This window comes from Mustela erminea, chromosome 16 (genome assembly GCF_009829155.1).
Source record: "Mustela erminea isolate mMusErm1 chromosome 16, mMusErm1.Pri, whole genome shotgun sequence".
Lineage (NCBI taxonomy): Eukaryota > Metazoa > Chordata > Mammalia > Carnivora > Mustelidae > Mustela > Mustela erminea.
The window spans coordinates 73,943,607-73,961,793 of NC_045629.1; the positions used below are offsets into that span (position 1 = coordinate 73,943,607).

The following is an 18,187-nucleotide window of genomic DNA, read 5'->3' on the forward strand; positions in this document are numbered from 1 at the left end:
CACCTTCATTCCAATATACTTACAGGAATGGGCAAAGGGTGAAGCTAAGCAGGAAATTATAATCCTGGCTCACAAGATAGTAGAGAAGTGGTGAACATTTTCCATCCTGTATGTCAGCTGACAAAGTTTTTAGGTTGGCTGTCTTAAGTATGCCTTCTAAATATATAATATAAAATACAGGACCTCAAATTAGTACTTTGAAATAGAATTTTAGTAAAGACTACAAAGCACAGAAGCCTGGGTTTATGCCACCCACCCTACTTGGGAGGCATACTTGGAGAAGTTACCTAAGCTTTCTGAGCCTGACATTGCTAATGTTAACTTGGAGTTAACTAGGAATTAACCTATACCATGCAGGATTGTCATTAAACTGATAAAGAACTGGTAAAGAACTTGGCATACAGTACACGCTCACTACCACAGCATAATAATTAAAGAGCCAAGACCAAGTTCTATCACTTAGTAGCTGTGTCACTTCAGTTATTATTTAACTTCAGTTTCCTAGTGTGTGACATGGGAATACTAACACTCACCTAACAAAGTGTTATAAAGACTGAATTTCTTAGAACTCAACCAGGCAAGTGGTAAACACTATGTGTCAGTTACTATTAATGTTATCATTACCACCACCACTGAAATATTACTTAACCACTGGGATGCCTGGGTGGCTCAGTCAGTTAAGCATCTGCCTTCGGCTCAGGTCATGATCCCAGAGTCCTGGGATAAAGTTCCACATTGGGCTTAGAGTCTGCTTCTCCCTCTGCCCCTGCTCACTCATTCTCTCAATCTCTCTCTCAAATAAATAAGATCTTTCAAAAAAAAAAAAAATTACATAGTCACTGTCACATTATTGATGATACCTTCCATTTCTGCCACCTGAAAAAATATCTCAAAAAATTAACCTCATTTTAGTGAACTGATCATAATACAGGATGGGCTTACGCAGCTGAGAATTTTTATGGTGACTTTAAGTGCACAAGATGTAACCTGAATTGACTGTTGCTCAGGAATACTGAGAAGATATCAAATATCCATTCTAAGTGAACAAATCCACTCAATGGACTAAAGCATACCACAAAATGACATGTCTACTGTACTTTCTTTGTATTTTCTCCCCCAAAAGATCTCAAAGCAGTAGAAATAATCAAATACAGCAATCCTCAAAATATACAAACTTACGAAAACTGCAGCTGAGAGCAATCAACGTTTTTCCCCAAACTTTTGCCACACAATTACAAAATGATGCTATAGTCAAAAACTCTTTGACCTTGCCATTCTTTCAATTATTCAAAACATTTGGGTATCTACTGAGCACCAGGCTAAATTCTGGTGCAGTAAAAGAAAAGGAGAGACCAACAATAACCGTGGCAATGTCACTAACAATATAATTAAATACTTCCAAATATTATAATTGTGTTTCCTTAAACAGTGAAAAAGCAAATTATAGGCCCTAACGGTTAAGTGCATCAGTACTTAATGATTTAAGTAACCTCATATAAGCAACAGTCCAGGATTTTCCCCAAGGAAACCAGGAGTATAATGAAATAGGCATCCCTCTATACTCCTCAATTACTTACAATGGTAAATGATCATTCCAAATATGAGTATAATAATCTCAAGAGTCAAACTATGTAACAGATTTTTTAACCTATTCTGGGGGAAAGTTCAGAGAAATAGAAAGTTCTAAGTCTGATCATGTAAAATATCACCTGTAATCTATCAGAAATAAACTATATTCGCTTAATCTTAGAACCTGAAATTTTATTTTTGTGGGGGCAACTAGAATCAATTTACTAATCATGTCTTCCTTTGATGAACCAGCTTCATAGGAGAGAAAAATCTAGCCTCTATTCAATTATGAAATGATCTAGAGTTTATACTACAGATCCAGGACCTGAGACAATCCATGAGCTTCCACTGGAGCAGCTATGTAACTGTTAAAAGTTCTAAAAAATTGAAAAATGTATTACCTAACAAAATTGTTCTGCCAAAGAAAGGCAATCCTAACTATGAGTTATAGATCTTACTGCTAGAGTGGTTATCCAAAACCTATAAGAGAACAAACATCCAAGTGCCTTTTTAATACCTAGCTCCCCAGAAAGGCTATTAGAAAATGCTGACATTAACGCTGATAGCAATGGTATCATTCTGATATCCAGGTAGGTATACCACAGGACTAAAAACCTTTCTTTGACTTCATTATTACAGACTATGACTGTCATATGAAAAAAGGGGAGCCTATCATTTCATTTCATGGATGCTGATCAGGCAGTTGTAGCCAACTACAACACTTCACCAAGGGGTTATCGAATAAGCCCCAATTACCAAGTGCTATAGACACAAAGCTTCTGTTTCTATTATTAAATATAATTAAAGAATTAAAAGGATCAGTGTATTTTTCTAGAGGTACCTTTGTCTAAATGATTCGCAATAAGTCCCCAAAGACCCAAGTGATTGAAATTCCTTCAGCTATATAAAACACTCCTCTGGAATGTCAGTATGCCAAACTGCAAGACTGTAAGAACACAAAATTGACTGATACACATTTTCCACATAAAGATTATGGAGTAAAATGATGGCAAACGCAATAAATACACAGGAGGGGGGAAAAAATGTAAACAAATTCCACAAATCTTTGTCTTATCCAGAATGGCACTTTGTGGTACTGCAAGAATTCAGGCATTTAATCGGTATTCCACACACCAGGGGACCCTCATGACTGCTGTTGACAAATTCGAGGAGAAAAAGTCTCACCAACCAACAGTAGTAACAGGTAATGTTGCAAATCAGTCATGAAACCAAGAGGGCAGGAAGGTGGAGGAGTAGAAAGAGTAACAATCTTCTGCCAAATTTTACATTCTAAGAAAATTAACCCATCATAGATAACACTCCCGGGGAAAGGAAAGAAAAAAAAAAGATGATGATGATATTTGGTACAGCCTAGAATAGCCATGAGTTACAGACACACACAGCAATTGCCACTTGCACTACATTTTGACAGTCACAGATTTGGGTAATTATAGTAGAAACTGTGTGTTTTGGCAACACCCTAAGACCACACCCTAGGGCTGAGAATCTGGACTTTGTAGGGCTGGGAATTTAAGAGGTCATCGCGGTGTTTGGGTTGCACGGTCCGGCCGCGCAGGTGGAAGGGCGGAGAGGGGCAATAAAGACACCAACTTTCACGCGGGTGACCAGGAGGGCTGGCGGCCGCGGCGAGGCGTGGCGGAAAAGGGAAAAGGGGGTGTGGATCTGTGGGTGAGTCCGCGGAGAAAGGGAGGGAGGAAAGGCGGCCGCGAGGAGGAAAGGGAGGTGGGCGCCGCGGCTGGGGGGCGAGCGCCGACGCGGGAGGGGAAGAGCCGGCGAGCCGGAGATCACGCGCGGCTGCCGGCGCTGGGGTTGGGAGGGCGCGGCGAGCACGCGCGCGGAGTTGCGGGTGGGAGGAAGGGGAGGAAGAAAGGAGGTCCGAATGAATGAGCGCCGGCGGCGCCGGGGCCGGGGCCGCGGAAGAAGGGGTCGGGGCGCCGCGGGCCGGCGGGCGGGGGGCGCCCGCAGAGGTGCAACCGCAGAGCCGGGGGTGGGCGCCAGGGCGGGCCCACGGCGCCGGGGGCCGAGGAAGCCCCGCGCCGGCGCGGCCCCCACCGTGCCCGCCTCTCCGCCAAAATGGGGTCGAGGGGCAGGAAAGCGAGGGGCGTGAGGGAAGGGGGGAAATGGTAAAAATAAATCACTCACCCTCCGCGCGAGCCTCCGGGCTCTCTCAGCCCCGCTCCTCCGCCCTCCTCGAGCCGCGGCCGCGGCTCCTCAGCGGCGCTAGAGGGAGCCCCGGGCCCGGAGCGGGGCAGCGGCGGCGGCCGGACCAGGAGCCCCTCCGCACCTGCCCCTGTGGCGGAGCCGCGACGAGCCAGGCGGCGGCGGCAGCAGCGGCGGCGGCTCCGAACGGGGAGGGCAAGTGACCCGGATGTACAGGGTAACGGCGAGGAGGGGGAGGGGGGGAATGCCAGGAAGTGAGGGCGCCGCGGACCTGTCCGGCCGTGCGCATGCGTCGCGCGCCCGCCCCGCAAGGTAAATCCTCGGCCTTCCTTCCCCGCCCCTCTTCTCCCGCCCCTCCTGAAGGGGGCGGAGCGAGGCCGGGGACAGGTGGTCCGGCGCGGGAGGGAGGAGAGCAAGGGGGCGCGGCCACCGCCTCCGCGCCCCCCCCGCCCTCCTTAAAGGGGCAGCGCGTCCGCGCGGAGATGGCATCTGGGTGGGTCCGAGTCTTGCAGCCTTCTCATTTTACAGAAGGAAAACTGAGGTTCAGAGGTCGGCGGTAGCTGCCTCAGGTCAGCGAGCTCGGAAATAGCAGGAACTGGAACTCGGAGCTCGCAGTTCAGGGCTCTTTGTGCTGAACTCAGCGAAGCTGCCACCTCCCACCCCTCTCCAGGCCTGGAATGGCTGGGCTGGTTGGCACGCCTTTCCCTCTCCGCCAGGTACTGAACTTCACTCCCGCGCCCCGACAAGGCAGAAGCGCTGGCAGGTTCCCCAGAGGTGCACCGTTATTGCCTGTGATGGTATCGTGGACACGCCCTGGGGAAGTGTTAAATGATCAGTCTGAGAACAGAAATCAGGCGCCGCTTGAGACTTGTACCTTGCCACGCATGGCTCTTTCAGATAAATGAGGTTTTTGTTCTAGGGTTCCGCTCTGGGCAAAAATGTCCGGAGCGGAGTGTGGGGGGTGGGGTGGGGGGACAGAGAACTTGGACGTGGCCCAGGGCACAACATATTATTCCCCTAATCCACCTTCACCCTTGAACATAAATGCTCCCTCTTTACATAAAAAACCTGAACATCCCATCTAGCTGGTTCGTCCCAATCCCACTATGAAACTCAGATTTTTTCATTAACACTAAAGTATAAATGATCACAATGTTACCTTTCTCTGGAATATTTTATGTTTGAGCACATCGTCACCGTGGAGGTAAATGGTTCTGAATATTTGGGGTCAAGGCCCTACTGAAAATCACACAAAAGTAGGGGTTTTACTCCCCCAGAAAAACTGCATACAATGTCAGGCGATTCATGATCCCAGGAAGCTTACCTACGAAACCCTGATTATGAACTCTGTTCTGGTCAAATAGGTAAAATCCCAGGAACTATCCAGTCCTTACCAGATACAACCAAGAAATCAGTCCTTGCCCCAAACATAGAAGAGCAACCCTTACCTTATTTTAGCCTTTTGTCTTCCCATTGAGTTACATGGAGACTACATCGTATGAGCTATACTATATAGAAATGTGTTAAAAGAGTCACAGGGAGATTAGATGGCTTTTTCAAGGCACACACTAAAGGCAAGAGTCCTAGGCCTCAGCCTTTTGCCCTAATTATCATAATTTAGGATGATTTAGGGGTCCTATACTGTATCTATTATAATCTTCATCAATTTTGATTAAACTGAGGGAGCCAATTTTTTGCCAACACTGATGCTAACAGGATGGTCTTCACAATCCAAGAACTATGGTCCATGTTTATGACACACTGATACCCATCCTTAAATAACCATGGTCCAGAGAAACCCACCATCCTCGATTTGTACCAAGGAAGAGAGTTCATACACCTGCCCCATCCCTTAAATATGTGCTCTGTGTAACCACATACCTCTACCTCAATATCCCAACAAAAGCAGAAATATCTTCCATTGTATTCCCACCCCCATCCAGTTTAGCTCAAATATCTCCCATTATGGGGAACCCATTACTGCACTGTCAGCCTCTTCTCATTGTGAGGAACCTCTTCTTTTACACTGAGCAAAAATCTGATACCCAACAATTTTCATCCACTGGTCCTAATTTCATCTCTAGAGAGCAACACAGACATGATGCCAGCCTGAGGGAGCTTACAGTCCAGCCAAGAAAAGTCCATGATGAGTGATAACCATAAAATAAGATCAGCCCCCTTTCAGAAATACCTTTCTTCTTGTCAATTCTAGACCCATTCCTAGCCTGTGTCACAACTCACATGTAAGCTCGATCACTACCCCGTGTAGGACATCCTGAAAATGGGAATAAAAAAGAAGACCTTAAGAGAAGTGCTGAATTTATTCTTCCCCAGTCCTTTCTTTGTCATCCTGCCTGAATGTAATCCCACTTCAGCTGAGATCGAAGCTTTCAAAGTTTTATGTTGAAAAAACAAGCAGGAGGATGCAAAAAAGAGGTTTACATAAGAGAACTAGGCTCTTAAAAAAAAAAAAAAAAAAAAAAAAAAAAAGAGAACTAGGCTCTTGATGATTTAATCACTGTGACTTGTTAGCATTTTTCTTTGTGAGTCCTTCCTATGTGCCAGGCACCGTACTAAGCACTTTACTTGCATGTCCTCTGTTGCTTTTTAGAATCTCCCTATATGGTACTGTTATGTACATCTTATAAATGAGGCAACCAAGGCTCAGTATCAGAACCAGGATTCAAACCCAGTCTGTCAACTCCACAGTTGTCCATTTACATAACTAGACTCTGTTTTTGTGAATTTCAGAAGTTCCTGATGCCTTCTTTAAATGCTGTTTCCTTTGAAAATTGCACTACTGAATCAACTTGAAAACATTACAAAGAATCAATTGTTTCACTTAATCATTGATACATTCAATCAACACAAAATTCTGCCCCTCTATTATGTCGTAGGCACCATGCCAAGGGGTTAAAGTGGAGTACAGTAGACAGGGTAGGTGCCTGTCCTGGAGGGGCTCAGGATTTAGTGAAAGAGCTGCGACCTCAGATGACGGCAGAGCACGATTCGCTGTAACCTAGGAAAGCGGAAGAACCAGCCATCCCTGGAACGGCTGTGAAAGCTTCAGAGAGGATGGGTTTGGTCTTGAAGAGATCAGGAAAGGGATGAGAAGAAAAGGCACGTGGGCAGAGGAAGGGGAGTGCATGACATGCTGGAGGGAAGACTGGGTGAGATGGTGGAGAATCACCTCAACCACCATGCTACGGAGATTAAACTTGCCTCCTGAAGGCAGTAACAAGTGAACAGCAGCGTCTCAGCAAGGGAGAGACATATTTAGATGTTGTCTTATATCAAGATCACTCCAAGAGGGACTACAGTGGGATTGAGAATGGGGGCCTGCAGACCACTGAGGTTGCTGTGTAGTGCAGGAGAGAACTAATGAGAGCCTGCTTTAGGAAACTGGCAGTGGAGAGCAAGAATGGGCACTAGAATTAAGATACTGATGTCGAGGGGTGTCCAGGTGGCTCAGTTGGTTAAGCAACTGCCTTTGCCTCAGGTCGGATGTCAGGGTCCTCAGATCACGTCCCATGTTGGGCTCCTTGCTTGGTGGGGAGCCTGTTTCTCCCTCTCCCTCTGCCTGCTACTCTGCCTGCTTGTACATGCTCCATTTCTCTTACTCTCTCTCTCTGTGTCAAACAAGTACATAAAATCTTTTTTTTTTTTTTAAAGATACTAATGTATCTACAGGAGTTTGTAACTAGTTGAATCCTGGGGAAGAAGCAGCAGGAGCTGTGGGACTCTGACATTCCTAGCTTAGCAGACCAACTGGAAGGTGATACCACTCCACCCCAGTACCTTCACATAGTTTTCATTCCCCTCCTCTTCCCACCTTTACCCATGTGAACGCACGTTGCTTCAACTGTTGTCAGATACACGCAACTGTTTCCCAATGCCGTTTCAGATTTCTACAGTCAACATTTATCATTTTAATGGCTGCAGAACATTGCATCACATTGAAATAGCTCCATTTCCTTCAGTTACTAAAGGTTCACACCCTGCATGCCTCGTTTATCCTAGACTCATCTGGTTCTGAGCATTTTGCAAGGGATGGGTTCGGTGAGGGAAGAGGGCGTTTAGGTGAACGGTGTAAGAAAAGTGTGGCCACAAGCGCCAGGGAAGCTGCAACTCTAGTGGGAGTCTACTGAGCAAAGGTGTGGCACAGACAACTGCTGAGCCGTGGAAGAGAACACATCAGCCTTCCATTTATTCCCTCATCCAGCAATGCATTCTCATGAAGCTGAGGACAATAGAGCAGAACCCAAACCCCCTCAAAGCTCTAGGTTCAGCCCAGCCAGGGCCTGAGTCCTGTTCTTACACTTTGTACAAGTTACTCAACCTCTCAGGGCCTGTTTCCCCACAAGTGAGTTGTAAAGATGAACCTGGTGAAAACTTACAAAACTAGAATGGAACTAAACGTGCGTTAAGTTCAATAATGATTTCTGGTGTTGGTCCCTTCCCTATGCTTTCTTGACTCCCATCGTTTTCTTGAGTTTCTGAGCAAAACCACCAGGCAGCAATGCATGTACTAGAAGTAAGAGCCTGAATCTGCCAGAGTGAACCAGGGCCACTCACTTGACCTCATGAACCTTTCATTTTCCATCCGGGAAACCCACCTAAGAACCTTGCTCACAGGAATGTTGCAAAGCTCTCCTTCAGTACTATACAGGAAAATGTGTTCAAAGACCCAAAGCACAATGTTATTAACAACTATTACTGCTGTTAAAGACATTGCTGTATTCTTGGTTTCTCCCCACTAAAAACAAACACACACACACACACACACACACACACACACATTCCCCCTCCACATCAGTTCCTTGGACCGAAGTTTCTGGGTTAAAGGAACAAACCACTGTTACGGTTCTTGATCTGCACTGTTCAGATCGCTCTTAGGGAGGACTCTGGATGGTGCTACCATACTTAACTCAGGATCACCATATAACTCCTCAGCCTAACATTCAGGGACTTCTGTCAACTGCTTCCCTCCTCCTCTTGGTGGAAAGAAGAAATATTGAGGAAAGAGGTACCCTCCCAAACATGTCCAGGATGGGTAAGAACAAAGACTCTAGTGTCCTGCCTTATGCCTGAGCATCCAATGGGCGAGTCTGACAAACCCAGAAGAAGACCGGGAAAGAAGGCCTGGACATCCCCAGGGCAACACTCCAGGCCTGTCTGGCATGAAAGATGGCATCAGAGCTCCTACCCAAAAGCAATGAAGTACAAAGCCAACAACTCAAACCCTGACATACTCCTGACACTCCCGTGACCTAGCAAAACATTAACCAATCTCTCAGGAGTCACAAAGTTGTCCTTAGGGCTGTATTTCCCCAGAGGCTCTGTGTATGAGCCTCTGTCATGTTCCCAAATGTAACATTCTCACAAGTGGGCAGTTCCACAACATCCGCTTTGGCCAGCCTTCGGGGTGACCTGCAGGAAGGTGGCAGGCTCTCACAGCTGGTCCTTCCCTGTGCCTCCAGTATGCCTTCCAACCTCTTTAAGTGGCTGTTTCTTGGCCTTGCAGTTCAAGGGTCACCTCCTCAAAGTGGTCCTCCCCATCGCCCCACACCTAGCTCCTGTCAGTCATTCCTATAGGCAGTACTTATTACAACTGTAAATATTTTTTTATTTTCTAGCTTAAAAATGTTTTTATTCTTTTTTAAAAGAGTTTATTTATTTGAAGCCCCTGGGTGGCTCAGTTGGTTATGCATCTACCTTCGGCTCCGGTCATGATCCCAGGGTCTTGGGATCCAGCCCCACATCGGGCTCCCTGTTAAGCAGGGAGCCTGCTTCTCTCTCTCCCTCTACAGCTCCTCCTGCTTATGCACTCCTGCTCTCTCTCTCTCTCAAATAAATAAAATTTTAAAAAGAGATTTTACTTATTTGAGAAAGAGTGAGTGAGAGAGAGAGCAACACCGGGAAGGAAGGGCAGAAGGAGAGGGAGAAGCAGATTCCCCACTCTACACGGAGCCCAAAGCAGGGCCGGACCTCGGGACACCTAGGGTCAGGACCTGAGCTGAAGGCAGACGCTTCAACATCTGAGCCACCCAGGTGCCCCTTAAAAATGTTTTTAGAAAAAGCCTCCCACGAAAACACCAGCTCTGTGAAGGCAGAGGCCGGAGCTATCTTGCCCAGTCCAACATCTGTCATTGTGCCCACACTGCTCTTATGAGACCCTCAATAAGCATGCAGAATGACTGGGTAAAAAAAGGAGGTTCCCAGCCACTCCATACCTTCCTTTCACCCCAACTATATGAATAACACATGTTGACTGCAGAAAAATTTGAAAACACAGATGAGCAAAAGGAAGAAAATATAAACACTTATGATCCAACCTCCCACCATGTGGATACCCTTCCAAATGTTTTTTCATATCTATATAAAGATAATGCATATATTTTTATAAAAATGGTTCCTATTCTAAACTAATCTGCTGTGCTCCATTTCATGGTGTATCTTAATCACCTTTCCTTAATAAAAGTACTTGAGCTGCCCTGTTGTGAAAAGCTCTGTAACACTCAGCCCTGTCACTATACCATAAAGGATGTAACACATCTCCTGGTGTTGAGCTAAAGGGGAGGTTTCTTCAATGTCAATAAAGGTAACATGTTTTAACACAGCACTTCCCTCTTGACAAGCTTCCCATTTTTTCCTCTCTGTCTGTATTGCTTTGGACCTTGTATTTCTCCAGAACCGTACTCCCCACCGCCCATTCACCACCTGGAGTTTAATATTAGAGTCCCCGTCAACTGCAGAAGCAAAATGGTCTGCAGCTGACATCTGACGAAGCCAGGACAATGCCTCGGAGTTCAGTTGGAGAATCTGTGGCAGGTACAGGGGACAGAAATCAAGATTTGTGTTTTCTTGCCAAGATTTTAATGTAAAAAGAGGAAGAAACTTCCAAAGCAAGCCTTAGTTTGGCCTCCCCAGCCCTGCCCCAAGGCAGTTTTTCCCAGTTTTACAGGCTGGTGGTTCACAGGGTTTACTGATGTCCTAAGCAGTCTGAACCCCAAAGCCCACTGCCCCATGGAAGACAAAGAGCTGGCTGCAAAGAAACCCAAGAGGGCACGCTCAGGATGTATTTCCTTTCCGGAAGTACTCTTCAGGGCTCTTTTAGCCCCTGGCAGGGTTCAGGAGCCATGTGGCATTTTCAGCACTGACAGTCACTCCCCTCTAGGAGGAAGGGCCTCCCCAGGCCTGCCTGGCAAAGCAGACCAGAAGAGCACACCCCACACCAGCAGGAAGGAGCCGTGCCCAAGGGCACCCACCACATGGCCCACCTGCCCGCCCCCAATGTGGCTGGGCCCAGGAGGGTGTCACCTGAAGGAGGGGGACAACACGTTGTCCAGTTGGAAATGGCACCAGACGACGGGAGGGAGAGGAACAACTGGGTGGGCCATCTGCTCCTGGACCTCACCCCACAGTGACCCAGAAGCCCAAAACGAGGTTCATCTCTCTTGCCCCACCCATCTTATACAGCACCCCATGCAAGTGAGAAGACAACTTGATCTGTAAAGAAAGAGACTCCCCAACAGTGTCAAGGGTCGTTAGGTTACCCATGCCATTGTCAAGAGCTTTTTTGTGAGTTTCACAGAAACACCAGAAGAGATGGGTTTGCTTTGAAACAGCGTGGCCGAAGGAACCACCACCACCACGAGCCCTCACACTGATTGCTTCGTTCTGCCGGTTTTGAACAAAGTGATTTCCACCCATTTCACAAACTCAATCTTTATAATGACAGCTTTCAGATGAGAAATGAGCTATAAGAATTTTAAGTATTTTGCGGGAGGTCACAAAGCCCCTGAGACGCGGAAGGAGGATGGGAGCCAGGTATTAGCCGCTGATTACTTGGCCTGGGTCATGCTGTTCTCCTTGCCTCCTATACCCCTTCCTCCCATCTCTCTGCAAACATTCCTGGCACCACCCAGTGTCCAAGCTCCAGTTGAACTACTAGGCTACTCGTGCATAAAATAGGTACAATACCACCTAAATCACCATTATTGTGAGGATTAACCGAAGTAACGGAACACAAGAAGCCGCTAACATTCACTGATGTTTTACCCTCAAAACAGCAATTACATACAGTTAAACCTAGTATGTCAGCATTCTTGGAGAACTCTTAAGTGTTTAATAGATGTGCATTCCTGATTATCTTCCTTTTTGAAATTTGTAGCTTTTGTATCCAAACTTGGAAGGCGGCACATCATGGTGACTAAGAGCTCAGACCTGAGTCTGAATCCCTTCATTTCCTCATCTGTAAAAAATAGGAAAGTAACAGTCTTTGCTGTCAGAATTAAGTTATTTCATGGAAAGCACTTAGCACAGTGTCTGGCAAAAATAAGTGCTCAATAAATATTAGCTTCTTCTATTATTTATTATTATTACTGTTATTATTAACTTGCTTTCATTAAGATGGTATTGGTGTAAAACTGCCCCCCATTGTAGCATTATTTATAATAAAAACCAGAAACAAATTCAATTTCCCACAATACGGAAACAGCAAAGCAGGGCTCTGAAAGGATTGAAAGAATTAATGAAAATCAATTTAATTAAAATTTAAAAGCCCCTGCTTTGCCACTTAAGGGCTGTATAATTTTGAGCAAGTTATTTCTTTTCTCTGGACCTGTTTTTCCTCACCTCAAAAATGAAGGATTTGCTCTCGATGATTCGTAAGTCCTCTCCAGATTTAAAGTTTATAGTCCTAAGGCTCTAAATGCTCTAAGTAAAATATAATCCATCAACATCAAGGATAATATACAATCCCTGAGTACACAGGCAGTTGGTAGCAACATGAGAAAATATTTTACATACTCCTGACCTTCTTTAACACTCCTGTTTCTTTCTGCAACAGTGGTCACCTCTTAAGAGAATTTGTATTAAGCATGTTGTCTCTCTCCAGGAACCAGGCATAAGCTTCAAGGAGAGCCAGGATTTAGGTCTGGTGTGTTCACTGATCCATCTACCCTAGCCATTATAATGATGTCCAGCACATAGTAGGAGCTCAACTAACATTTGCTGGTTGAAAATTTGTGACTATTTTAGAGGAGCAAAGTACAAAACTGTATATATACAAGAATGCCGTTAATATACATGATGTAGCCCCATGGGGAAGTGGCAGATAGGCTCAGAGAGGTTAAAAGGAGAGAATAGGGGTGAGATTTTTTTTTTTTTTAATTTTCCTTCAGTGTTTTGAACAATTTGTTTAAAAAGATGGCCTTCAAAAAGGGAAGGGGATAGCCAGAAGAAAAATAAAAGAGAATTAGAAGACTTGGCCAAGGGGGCGGGAAGCGACTCTGAAGGAGGGCAGAAGGGGTGGCGGGTCGTGTGGAAGCAAACAGAAGACTCTCTTAATGGAAACAGAATCACAGAAGCAGAAAGGAAACTAGGTAATAAGATGCAGAAAAGAAAAGCTGATTTATCCTGGACTTTTAATTACAAGCTAGTATCTCTTAAACTATTCCCAAGTTGACAGGCTTCTCCCATTAATTGCCTCAATTGATGGAAGCTTTAGTGAATTTGAGCACAAAGGGGCACTTGGGGCTGTTACCTGTTACTCTTCCCACAGGTCCTGAGACTTCCTGTGATAGGCTACTGTGGATGTATGAAGGACAAGTTCCACATACTAAGGTTAACTGGTGAGCCACGGCCCTTGAATTTCATTAACCAGCTAAGCAGCAATTCCATCCAGGGTTACACACTTTGGTGGGAGGGGCTACACACCAAGTATAGGAACAGTCTTCCCTTCCAGGGGATGAAAGTCATGCTGCCTTCCTACAATACAGATCAACACACATCTGCCAAAGAAATGATACAGACATAGGGCCTGGAGAAAGAGTAATTCCTTTGGCTTTGGGGAATTAGAGGGGGAGGGGCAAGAAGTTGTCAAAGGAAGGCCTGGTGTCCTGAACTTTATCAACTCACAGGGACCCTAGCACTCTTTGCAGGCTTAACTGTGAACCCTTTACCTGTTTCCATCTTGCATTCGATCATATATGACTCTTAATGCCTCCAGCTTCCCCAACTGCTTTCCTGAGCTCTTCCATGCATTTGAACTTTGGGCAAAGTTGGATGCCCCACTGTGAGAGTGCTCAAGATCTTGTGCTTCTTGTCTATAGCATGCACATAACTGTAATTGCACAGTGATTTCTGTACTTCCTTAAATACTGGGAACCCCACAAGGATACTACTGTATCCCCAGTGCTAGCACTGAGCCAGGCATCATGCCTGGCATAAAGCATGTACTCAAACAGGTACAGCTGCTCAAGCCTGGTCCAGCCTGAGTTATCCCAGTGCTAGGGCCATAACCCTACTCCAGACTCCCAACATGGACACAGCCCTAAAACCAGGGGATCAGATGAGCAACGTGAGAAGACAAGATATAAACCCTCCCCACCAAAGTCGCTAAAATGATCAAGTGTCTAACCAACTAGCTGAAATACAGAACAATGCGGTTGATGAACATGACCTGACAGTGTGAAAAAGTTATAAGTTTTGAGGCTACAGAAGAAAAGACATTGCATAAGATTTAAAAAACCAAAAAACCAACCAAAAAAATCCCCACCACCTTTCTATGAGAGAACCAATATGATCCAAGTTAAGAAGCAGGTTAGCTGGTTTAGCTAGCTTGCTCTCTAAAATCCTGGTGCTGATTTCATGTTCGAACACAGGTTTAATGAGAAAGCATCCCTCCTTCCATTTTAATGCACAGACCACGGTAGAGAAAAAAAATGCTACCCCGCCCAAACTCTGGTCTATCTAAACCCACAGCCTTGAAGAAAATGTCTGCGGTATCCATTTCAGTATTCGCGTAGCATTTTTATTTAACAGGACATTTGCATTAATAAGTACCTGATGGGTCACCTAATTTTAGACATGTAAGGGACCTTGGAATTCGCCTTCAATCTAACATTTTACACTGAAGGGAACTGAAGGCCCAACAGGGTCTCAGAGAGGTCTCAATGGAACACAATTTCCAAGGTCTGGACTTGGAGTGAGAGTCCGACACCTGCAGAGTTCATTTCCAATGGTTGGATCCAAAGGTTGAGGCATCAACAGAGTCCATAAAAAAAATCTCTACTAATAAGCATGTATACAACATTGGATGTATACATGCCTCCAGCTTCCCCAACTGATTTCCTGAGCTCTTCCATGCATTTGAACTTTGAGATCACACATCTGGTGTGATCTTTGAGGGTAAACAAAGTCGATGAAAGTATTATGCTTATTTGGCCCTTCACTATACACAAATCTCTTCCAAAGCAGGGGGAAAAAATGTTAGGAGACGTACCAAATAATAAAGAGACAAGTGACAATGCAGGTTGTATGGGACCTCTCAATCACCCATACAGTGGGGAATGATGTCTTTCTTGGTACTAATACCAAACTGATTTATAGAGTTCCTATAAATGCTCCTTCCTGCTGCTGTGCTTGCCTTTGCCCATGCTACTCTCTATGCTACAAACACCCTTCCCAGCACTACCACACCCCACGGCCAAACTCCCACCTACCCACCAAGACTCCAGCCAGGCATAGTGTTTCACTATCACTTAGCTCCTGTTATCATCTATGGTAACCCATGTCCCTACTGATGCCCAACAGTCCTCCTAGGATGCGTCAAGAAGACCAGCAATGGTATGACGTTCCTATAGCACCATATATCCCATTGAGAAAAGCACTACAAACACACCAGGTAATGTTTCATTAATTTATTTAACCTGATTCCTTGAAACACTGACTGATTTTGATGGATGAATCAACCTAACCCAAGATTAATAGCTTGGTTTTCTACACTCATTTCTCTCTCAAAGCCGCAAGCCAAAATCAACTCACTCTCAATTTATAACTTTGCAAAATATGCTTTTGCATATCGACTCCTGAATCCACTGTGGTTATTAAAAGGATGGCTGCATCCGTCTGGATGGGCCAGGTTATGCTGTGGTAACAAACAGCCCTGGAATTTCAGCCCCAGTGATGACCACAGGGGTCATTCTGGGGTCAACAAGATCAGCCCAACAATTCTATCTTTCTGGACTATATCTTACAATCCGGATTAAGCCACTCTGTGGTTGACATCGGTTTAAAAGATATGACCCCCCCCATTCCCGCTTTTCCCTCTCCAACCACCTACAGAGCTGTGTGGCAGGGCTGCAGTATGGATAACATGTGACAACATTTGTCACACACCCAGGATACTGCCTGGCAGATAGGCAGCAGTCAGTAAATGATAATGACGGCTAGTACCATTGTCATTACCACTGTCCCTACTCGTCGTCAGGTAATAACAGGGATGTTATTAAAATTCTCCTAGACAAGTGGTTCTTGAGCTTGTCTGCAAAGTGGAACTCACCCAGAGAGCTGAACTCACCCAAGAGCACCAACCCAGAGTTGGTGAATTAATTCATCTATACTATGTTCTGGGCTTTGGAATTTTAATTGTAATGAGTTTGAGAACCACTACGATACACAGGCACCAGATTCACATCTATACTTACAGAAATTTGCTTGTTCACCCATTCACATGTGCATACACAAGCTGGCCAGGTTCCCGGAGTCCTGCCCCCTCTATGATAGTGGTGGTCACATAGGTCATGATGAGTTAGGTTATACTGTGGTAACAAAAAAGCCCTAAACACTAGTCCTAATGACAACCACAGTAGCCACCCTCTAGAGTCAACAGGATGAGCTCAGCAGTCCCTCTTGACACAAAGCCTACACATCTACCCTTAGGTCTTTCCTGTTTCCTCTTTTGAACTTCACCCTTCTTCCAAGGTCCAGTCTAATGAGTTTGCCAGGCCCAGAGTAAAGCAGAACCAGAAAAATATACTGGTATGGACAGACAGGGAGGAGATCTGTACAAAGGATCACCACTGAAGACTCTCAGTAATGGAGACCATGCTTTGCTTGGCTCTCTATCCCCAGGACCCAAAACATGGTAGACAACTTGATAGAAATTTAGATAGGTAGATTCAGTGTCATCAGTAATAACCTGAAAAAAATGGAAGGCAGATACAAGAACTCCAAAAAAGAGTATCGAACTTGAAAGTCAACTGTGTCAACTTGTCACCAGCCACCATTTTGATTTCCCCATTTTGGTAATTTCTCCCAGGATGAAACCATGTGTCCAGCGGGGTGCAAGTAAGTGAAGGTCAGGGTATCTATGAATAAACCAGTGCTCTTTCCCACGGGTGGCAAAGCTCAAGACATGCACCGTAGGTGCAGGGGGCAGTAAGAACACAGACATCTGACCACCAGCATACACATGAGTTTTGGTCAATCATCTCCTGCTCTGTTGGATGTTCTATCTTTACAGAGTCTGGAGAAAACCAGAAAACCGGCTTGCATGTCCTTGTTTTGGCAGTTTAATTTAGGAATCACACTGGCTTTACATAAACTCTTCACCAAAAAATATATTCTGTCTTTGGAGCACATGAGTTAACTCGGGCCCAGGGGAAAGAAGCATTGTATACAATTACATAATAGTTACTCTATTACTTTAAAACCAAATGGAAGCCTCAGGCAGCAAAGTCAAAAGGAGAGGGAAATCATTTTTGTAAAATTATCTGAATGCAACCATCTCTTCTGATGCATTGTGAGTTGACAATGGTTCTGCTTTTCTCAGAAGCTCATTCAATTACAGCTTGCTTATCTGGATCTGCAGAGGAGTTTTCTTCCCCTCTAGAGTTAGCTAAAGAAAAAAGCCGGCAGAATTCCACTAATAAAAGCCTGAAATGAAAAGCGCTATCTACCCCCAAGGCCCTGCTTGTTGTAAAGGCATCATCAGATGAACCTTTGTAGGTCTCTGCAACCATCCCAGAAAGAAGAGGAAGGAATATGGGATAGCCTCTAAACGCCATGCTCTCTTAGGTGTGTGCCTGCTAACAAGCGACTTAACCTCTCTGAACTTGCTTCCTCATCTGTGAAATGGAAATACCTACTTGACAGGGACATTATGAGAACTAACTAAGGAAACACGTAAAGTGCCTAACGTTCAATCAGTGTAGTAAATGCCTTTCCTCTGATCACTGCCCACATCTCAGGAAGCTCATTAGAATGTGAGCTTTTTAAGAGAAAGGGCATTTTTTTTTTTTTTTTTTTAATTTCAGAGACGGGACCTTGCTCATCTTCCCACATGCATATCCTACACATTGCCCCCTTACAGACTGTAGCTGCGTCTTCAACATCCATTCTACCCTTCCCACCAGGCAGTATCCTTCAGTCATTCCGCCCTCATTGCCATTTCCAGGAATGATGAGTCTAAGCCACTCAATGTTATCGCATTTCCTCTGCCGCCATGATGGACTCAGATGGAGGCGTCCTGAGGTGGATCTTATCAGAGGGAAGCTCAGGAATCTTGTTCCTGAGCCTGGGGAGAGATGCTAGCTCTTCCTTGCCTGGACGTGATCCAATAAAAATGTGGTCTGAGAGGTCCCAGCAGCCA

General features: G+C 45.2%; 1 protein-coding gene across 7 annotated transcripts in view; it reads right to left on the reverse strand.

Moving 5' to 3' along the window:
- CYRIB (CYFIP related Rac1 interactor B) overlaps window positions 1-18,187 on the reverse strand; it is a 144,771-nt gene that overhangs the window by 76,944 nt on the left and 49,640 nt on the right. Inside the window, exon 1 of one of the 7 annotated variants that reach the window (XM_032316824.1) lies at window positions 3,733-3,977. The exons of 4 other annotated variants lie outside the window; for them this stretch is intronic. The gene's annotated coding sequence lies outside the window, so the exon portion shown is untranslated. Of the gene's footprint in view, window positions 1-3,732; window positions 3,978-18,187 lie in introns of those variants that run through there. 2 more of the 7 variants (XM_032316821.1, XM_032316818.1) reach the window with 2 other exon arrangements.